The sequence below is a fragment of the Choloepus didactylus genome, chromosome 6 (assembly GCF_015220235.1).
Source record: "Choloepus didactylus isolate mChoDid1 chromosome 6, mChoDid1.pri, whole genome shotgun sequence".
In the NCBI taxonomy this organism is placed as follows: Eukaryota; Metazoa; Chordata; class Mammalia; order Pilosa; family Megalonychidae; genus Choloepus; species Choloepus didactylus.
The window spans coordinates 77,613,185-77,621,650 of record NC_051312.1 but is presented as its reverse complement, the minus strand read 5'-3'; positions in this window follow the sequence as shown (position 1 = coordinate 77,621,650).

The following is an 8,466-nucleotide window of genomic DNA, read 5'->3' as shown; positions in this document are numbered from 1 at the left end:
CCTAGTTGTGAAGTGGTTTCCATCACTGGTTGAAGACACAGTCTTGACATGTCTTGACATTTCTTGACAATTTGGGATCAATTTGGGTAGAGTTAGGTCAGGATAGGCAGAAGTGACACAATTTTAAGTTCCTGGAATAACCAAAAAAATAACAATGATCTTTTAGTCCAAAGAATATTAGTTACTGTGTGTCAAGTAGTAGTCTGGGTACTTACATATGTGGAAGGAAAATGTGTTGAGATATTAATTTGTGTTTTGTTCATTATATCCCTCCCCCATCATAAGAAAGTACCTAAATTTCCCTAGATGTAGAGATTTTTGAATTTCAGAATTAAAATCAGAAATTTTCAGAAACCGTCTTCCCTAGCTTTTGTTTGTGAAAACCAGAGCCCCCCCCGGGGCGGGGGGTAGAATCATGCCTGATTGTCTGTGAGAGCTAACAGTTGAAAGAGCAGAAGCTTCTGGACCTCATGAAAGGAGATTCCCCAAGACCAAGTAAAAGAATGGAATTCTCAAGGGTTATATTAGTTTTCTCTTGCTGCTTAATATAGTACCACGAATTTAGCAATTTAATACACCCATTTATTATCTCACAGTTCTGAGATTTGCAAATCCAGGCTCAACTGGGTCCTCTGCTCAGGGCCTCACAAAGCCAAAATCAAGGTGTCAGCTGAGCTGGGCTCTTATATGGAGGCTCTGGGCAAGATTACACTTGCAAGCTCTTTCAGGTTGTTGGCAGAATTTGGTTCCTTTCAGTTGAAGGACTGAGGTCCCTATTTCCCTGGCATTTGGCATCTTCATCTTCAAGTCAACAAAGGTATATTAAATCTTTTTCTTCCTTCAAAGCTGCCACTTCCTTTCCATTACCAGGCTGAGAAAGTGTTCTGCTTTTTAGGGGACATGCAATTAGATTAAGGACACTTGGGTAATACTGGATGGTTTCCCTACATTAAGGTCAGCTGATGTAGACTTAATTTCATCTGCCAAGTATCTTTTGCCATAACCATGGGAGTAACACCAAGAGTCAATGGTGATGGGGACCAAAATTCTGCCTGTCACAGGGGTTTCTGAGAAGCAAAACGGCCTGGACCCCACTTTCATAGAAGGCCCATATTAGGGAATGCAAAGAGTTGAGCCTTTGGAAATCAGAAAATCAACATGCCCAAGCTGGCACAGGAGCCTCACGTGGTGCTCCTCAGTGGTGCTCCTGTGTTCAGGCTTGAACAAGACAACATACCAGCCTAATCAGCATGATTTGAAGACCGGATGACCTGCCTCAGATGTTCTCTCCTACATAAGATCCCCAGAGTCTTTTGTAAGATGCTGAACTGGGGGAAGAAAGAGTGGAAAGAAAGCCACAAAACAACTGAAATTAAATTTCCCATAAGGTAGGTGGTTAAGAGCTTAGATCAGAATTATCTGATTTAGAGAATGAAGGAAATATCCAATGTTGTACACACTGTTAGAGAATCATTCGTAACTGATATACCTACATTATCTCATTTGGTTCTTGTAACAATGTTAGGAAGTTTACATTATTATGCTCATTCTTCCAGATCAGGAAATTGAAGCCCATAGAACAACTAAAAATATTAGATAGCATTTATTGAGGGCTCTGTACCAGATCCTGCATCGTCTCAAAAATCCTTACAAATACATGAGAAAGATGCTATTACTAGCCTCTTTTTAAAATGGGGAAACCAAGCTCTGGGAGATTAGATAAGCTCCCCAACATCACAGAGCTCCTAAGTCACATGGAATGAAATCCAGGCAAGTCTGTCATATTGTTTCTTTTAGGAAATAAGGAAAGGGACTATCTTAGCTCCATAGCAAGGCCAGGCAAGCGCCTTCCTTTTTGAGAATGACTGCTGTGGGCAGAATGGTGGTAACCAGGGGAGTAGAAGCCAGTTGTGCAGGGCAAAGCTTGTGAATCAAAAGGAGATTTTGGCAGCAGTTCTTCCAAATGTGCTGTAGTGTGATCTCCAGGCAGCAGCCAAAGACAAGGGATCAACCACTGCTCTAGAAAAGACTGCCAATTCTAGCTCCTGGGTCTGCACAAATGCAGCTGTGGGAGGAGGGCAGGAGTTCTGGAATTACTGCTAGATTTCTACAGGGAAGTCAAAGAACTGTTCAAGGGCCCTCCTGAAGGGGTCCCAGCAAATTCTGGGCTCTTTTCCCTCCCACAGGATCTAGGGCCTCATCCACTTCCCTCCTGCACTCACTGCTCCACACTCAGGACACCTCAGGACATCTCAGATTTGCAATGTACACCCTTCCTCAGTGTTCCCAGTTAGCTGCTCTCCCACAGAAGCTTTTTCGGCCCACCCCACTCCCCTTTTCTTTCTGAAGTTTTGACAGCTAGCCCAGAACACAGATGCAAATGAAGTATCAAGTTTGGGAGGAAACCAGATTTTTAGGGAGAGGAGACATTCTCCCTGAAGAAAGAGCTAGTACAAACACTAGGAGCTAGGAGCAGGAGGCACAGAGGGCAGATTGTAGTTTGGGGCCGAAGCTGGGGTTTGACTTGAGGCTAGGATTTGGGTTCCATCTGTGGGTCACAATCACAGCTCAAATCGGTGCAAGTGTTAGGCTAGCCTTGACGTGCAATCGAAGGGAAAGGGCATTTGCTTGGTGCCATTCAGAGTTGGGTTCTAGTCCTGACCCATTACTTACTAGCCAGGGGACTCTCTGCCTATTCTATTGGGGTAGTTGAGAGAAATGCTTGGAGAATCGAAATGTAAATGAGATAATGAATGTAAACTGCTAACTGATGCTCGAAATACAAGAATTGCTTAATAATGAATAGTAACTATGACTATTACTCATGTCCCTCTAGCCGCTGTGGTGCCTTTGAGGGTCCGGAAGCACAAGTTGGCCAGCCCTGCTGGGCCTCCACCTCTGGCTGGGCTTCCAGGCTGTGCTGGCAACGCCAGGCCTGGCCAGCAGAGGGCGCAGAGCACTCCTTCCCTCCCATCCTTCCAGCTCCTCCCAGGCCTCAGGATTGCATTGCCTTGTAAAACCGGGAGAATCTCCCAGGGAGAAGTGGAGTCTAGGGGCAGCAGACAGTCTTGCAGAATCATGGTCTCAATAGGTTTGTGAAATCCTTGTTCAGGTTATTTCACATGGACTAAAATACAACAGCGATGATGTTACAAAGAAGTTACAGAGGAGGTTATGCCAAATCAGAGCCTAAGGCAGTCCTGGGTAAGGCAGACCATTAAACGTCTGGGAACAGTAAGGACTGCCCTCCCCTGCAGAATGAAAACTCCTTGTGCTTTTCATCCCAGAATTCACTGACCCAGAGGCCCACAGATGCTCTCTGTGTCTGCCCTTGCCTTTCCGAGTTTCTGTACCTTGGCCTGTTGACTTCACCCTTTCCCTTCACCAGCAGTTCCCACAGGGCCCCAGAGGCTGATAACTTGGATGCTTTGGTGGAAGCCCTCTCTCTAGGTGACATTCTTTTGGCTTTCTTCACCCTCAAGTGGGGGGAAGCCCTGACCTCTCAGGCCACCTCTGACAGCCCACATCTGAAGCCAGAGCCAGCCTAGGTGTGTGCTTCTGCTTTCTCCCTAGCACAAGCCCCAGGGGACATAAAGGCCGGCTGGTTCCCTGGTTTCTTTCCTCTGTCCAACATCCCTCCTGCTCAGGCTCCAGTCCATAGGTCCGTCTTCCCAGGCTGCTCCCTCCTTCTTTAATTATCTCAAGAGAAGGGCCTCCTGCGTGGGCAGGGAGTGCATGGGCAGGAGAGCGGCACAGAAGCATATCTGCACATCACAGAAATGCAGAGAAGAGAAGGCCTTGAAAGATGTGGGGAGGAGGCTGCCTAATCAGACACAGAGGAAAGGGCTGAGTAAATAGGGGAAGAGGTGAGCTGGGTACCCCAAGGACTAAAGTGTCACTGGTTGCTCTCCTAGTCCTGGCTTCCAGCTGCACATGTCTGCATCAGAGCTGGAAGTGCTGGAGGCAGAGCCTCTTACGTGAAGCTAACACTACAGTGTGTGTGAAGACCACTGGGCTTCCTGGGTAAAGTGCTGATATTGTGTGGGCCTGCAGCCTACCTAGAATAAGCTGTACCTTCTAAAGCAGGTTATCTGACTGTGCATTAGGCACCATATTCTCCTCCCTTTAGCTGTCCTCCCTAACATTTACTGAAGTGTTGTTCAAACATTTCCGTGTTACCTCAACTCTGATACACAATATTGAAAGAAGGATCACGTGCCTACTCTTGGGCAATAACAGGAGATTGAGACTTCCCTAAGGAAAAGGTGAATTGTTCTATCTACAAGAATCAAGCTAGGTTAAGCAGCCCCATACCCCGATACCCCACCCCACCCCACCCCATCCCCCAAAAAACTGACAACTTTGGCAGGTAAAGGTTTGAGTCAGAAAGGAAGGCGGTTTCCCTCAAGACTGAGCCTGGCCCTACTTCAGGCCATCTTGCACTGGCTTCCTGGATTTCTAGGTTTCTGCCTTGTTTTGGCAGGAGAGATCAAGGGACCAAGTCTCTTTCCAATGGCTGCCTACATTGGCTTTGCAATTACCTCCTTGTTGTGATCTAAAGTCCCCCTGTTTTCTAGCCCTGAGCAATCCATTCTTTCCAAATGCTAGCTTATCCCTGGCATAGAAGGACTTTCCTGATAGAAATGAACTTCTATCCTCTTATCACTGCATTTCCATCTCCTCCTACTTTCTCCTCTGCTCATGGCATCTCCCTCTTCTCTACTCTAGTTAGGACTTGTTTTCCCCCCTTTACAAGCCATCTTCTTGAAGGCAATGTACACCCACCATCTCCTGGCCCTCCCTTCCCATGGCCCACCTGCATTTAGTCAGGGGGAGAAATAAGCAAGTACAAAAGAGAGGGTAAATATGGCATGTACAAGGAAACTATAAGTAATTCAAGGTCTCTTGAGTGTAAAGATCAGATAGAAAATAAGTAAAAAGAGTAATATGGAGAGTGGTTTGAAGAATTATTGGAGGAAGAAACAGGAGCCAGACCCCTGGAATACATATAAGCAAAAGGGCAATTACAAGACATGTAATTGTAAGAATTATCATAAAAAGAGGTACAAGGGTTACAGAAGCACACAAGTGTGGCACCTAAGCCAGACTTGTGGGATTAAGAAAAGCTTCTAAGAGGAGTTGTGTCCTCTGCTCCTTTTCCAAGATCAGCAAACTCCTTTATCCTCAACTTCTTTGAACAGTCCCCCAACTTCTGTGTTTACTGAAACCAGTGGTCCCCCTAAGGATGGAGCATCCCCTGGCAAAAGAGGTGGTTTTTCATCCTCTCAAAACACACATACCACAGAGTTGGGATCTTCTGTGTTCACTGATGCTTCTTCTTCACTCTCAGTAGACCCCTGCTCCCTGGAAGCTCATGCACTCAATGGGTTACCCTCTTCTCTTTCTCATTGCTGACAACTACCAATCTTTTGAAGCCTACCTATTATTCAGTTCAGACTGTGTCACCTACCTCATAGTTCTCCTCTCTTCTCCTTGTCCACCTGAGGTTTCATGCCCATTATTTCACCCTTGTCTATTTGTGTTTCCATTCCACTCTTCTGGTAAAATCCCAACTTTTGATGAAACAAACCATCAATATTCTCCATGCTGACATCCAACCAGATGGACTCTCCAGAAGAAGATTATGATGCCACTAGAAATTCATGGTCACTTTTGGGGATTGAATCATGTCCCCTCACCAAATGCATGTTCGGGTCCCAATCCCTGGTCCTGTGGATGTGGGCCCATTGCAAATAGGATCTTTGAAGATGTTTCTTAGTTAAAGTGTGGCCCCACTAAATCAGGTTGGGCTTTAATCCAGGTTACTGGAGTCCTTTATAAACAGAATGAAATTCAGACAGAGAGAAAGCCATGAAGAGCAGCAAGAAGCAGGAAGTCAAGGCAATCTGGAGAGAAAGGAGAAGACACCACCATGTGCATTGCTATGTGAAAGAAAAGCCAAGGACCACAGATTACCAGAGCTAGTCCCAGATTGCCAGTCTTTGAGGGGAAAGCATTGTCTTGCAGATGCCTTGATTTTCAACTTCTCCTATCCTCAAAACCCTGAGCCAATAATTTCCTCTTGTTTAAGCCAACCCATTGTATAGTTTCTGTTTTAATATCCAGGAAATTAAAACAGTCACCAACCCTTAAGTTGGCCCTCAACACTTCCCTCTAATCTTCCTACATTCCTCTGGTCTCCACTTTCCCTCAACTAGTCTATACATTTTTCCTAAACCACCCTGACTTCTAAAATCCCAATCTCATTCACTCGTATATGCACACATCATTCACTAACCAAGTCTCTAACTTCACAGAGAAAATAGAAACTATTGAACAGCAGCATCCCACCAAATCTACAAACCCACTGTCTTAGTTAAAAAATAGGTAAGGTTGCTATGACAGGAGAGAAAAAATTACAATTTTTCTCTCTTATCTCAACTGTGGTGGTAAAATGGCTTGACAGTATAACAAACCCAAACTCCTTCCATCTTGTCAGTCTGCATCCCTAAAGTGTTACTCTCACTGCAAGGTTGAAAATGGCTTACTCACATCCACATTCCAGCCTGCAGGAATGGGCAGTGAGGAAGAGAGGGCCCACTTCCTCTCCTTTAAGAGCTTGATCTGGAAGCTGCACTTAACTTCCACTCACACCCACTGGCCAGAACCTAGTTAAACAGCCACACTTAGCTGCAGTGAAGGCTAGGAAATATAGTTGTTATCAGATTGGCCATGACTCATATTTGTCTATAATCATCGTTTCCTACCCGCTTCCTGTTACAACTGAGTCTCTCCTCTTACCAAAAACAAGGCCCCTCCACTTCTGCTCCAGATTCCCTACCTTCCTGCCTTCTCAGAAACTCTGCATTATTAATTAGCCACTTTCTCTCCTGCATCTTCAGCCTTTTCTACATACTGGAGTAATTCCATTAGCCAGAAAAAAAAATGCTCTAGTTCTCCCATCTTAAGAAAAAAAAAAAAAAAAATCCTGCTATTCTACATCCTTCTCTAGTTATCACCCTCTTTCCTTTCCTCCTTTCCTTAAAAACTACACTCCAGAAAGGCTTGTCTAAAGTCATTCATTCTACTTCCTCCCATCATGTCAGTTTTCAGTCCACTAAATTTGTCTTCTGCCTCCATGTCCTCACCAAAATGGCCCTTTCCAAGATTGCCAAGGATCTCCAGGTCACTAAATTCACAGAACATTTTTCTTTATATTGGTTTCCTAAGGCTCCCCGTAATAAATTACCACAAACTTGGTGGCTTAAAAAGCTTGACATTTATTCTCTTACAGTTCTGAAGGCCAGGAGTCTGAAATCCAGGTGTCAGCTGTACTCCACACCCTCCAGAGTTTCCAGAGAAGAATCTTTCCTTCCCTTGTCCAACTTCTGGTGGCTCCAGGTTTCCTTGACTTGTGGCTACAAAACTTCAATATCTGCCTCTGTCTTCACAAGGCCTCCTCTGTGTCTTTGTGTCTTCTCTTCTGTCTGTTACAAGGACACTTGTCATTCGATTTAGGGCCCACCTGGATGAACCAAGATGATTGTCTCAAGGTCCTAAACATAACTACATCTGCAAAGACCCTTTTTCTAAACAAGGTCATGGCCACAGGTTCCAAGGATTAGGACATGGACTTACCTTTGGGGGAGGCCCACCATTCAACCTACTCTAGTCCTCATTTTACAGCATTTGAATCAGTTCAGCACTTTCTTCTTGAACCTCTTTTCCTTTAGCTTTTATGTTCCTCTTGTCTTCTCCTTATCTCTACGTGCTCCTTCTTGGTCTCTTTTGCAAGCTGTCCTTTATCCAGACTTAAAATAATCATCTTCTCTAGGATTCTGACACAGACCTTCATTTCATCTTATTCTACACCCTTTCAGTAATTCTATGGTTTGTACTTTTTTCTATACAAACTGAATATCCAGCTTCCTACTGGAATTTCTACTTAGATGTCTAAAAGGCACTTCAACATGTCCAAAAACTCACTGCTGTCTGATAATGATTATTTTCTCTATGAGATTGGAAGCCAAGTTATTTATTGAGTTTGATGATGGTGTATGTATGTGTATCATGGTGGGAGATGAAATTAGAGATTTTAGGAGTCAAGGGAATTTGAAAAAAATATGTATTATATTAAATAGGAGAAAGAAGGTGATCAGAGAAATGTAATAAGACAACTTCTCAATCTGGGAAGCAACATAGAATGATCCCCTAAATTCTGATTTCCCAAATCCCTGGCTTTGAATTCTGGCACTGTCACCTAGAGCAAGTTATAACTTGGCTTTGAGAAAGTTATTTAAACTCTGTTTGAGCCACAGTTTTGTTTTGTTTTGTTTCTCATCTAAAATGATGGTAAATAATATTGGACCTGAATTTGTAGTTTTTTTTGTGAGGATTAAAGGTAACATATGCAATGTGCCTAGAACATAGCAGTTGCTCATAAAACAGTTCCTATCACTTTGATGA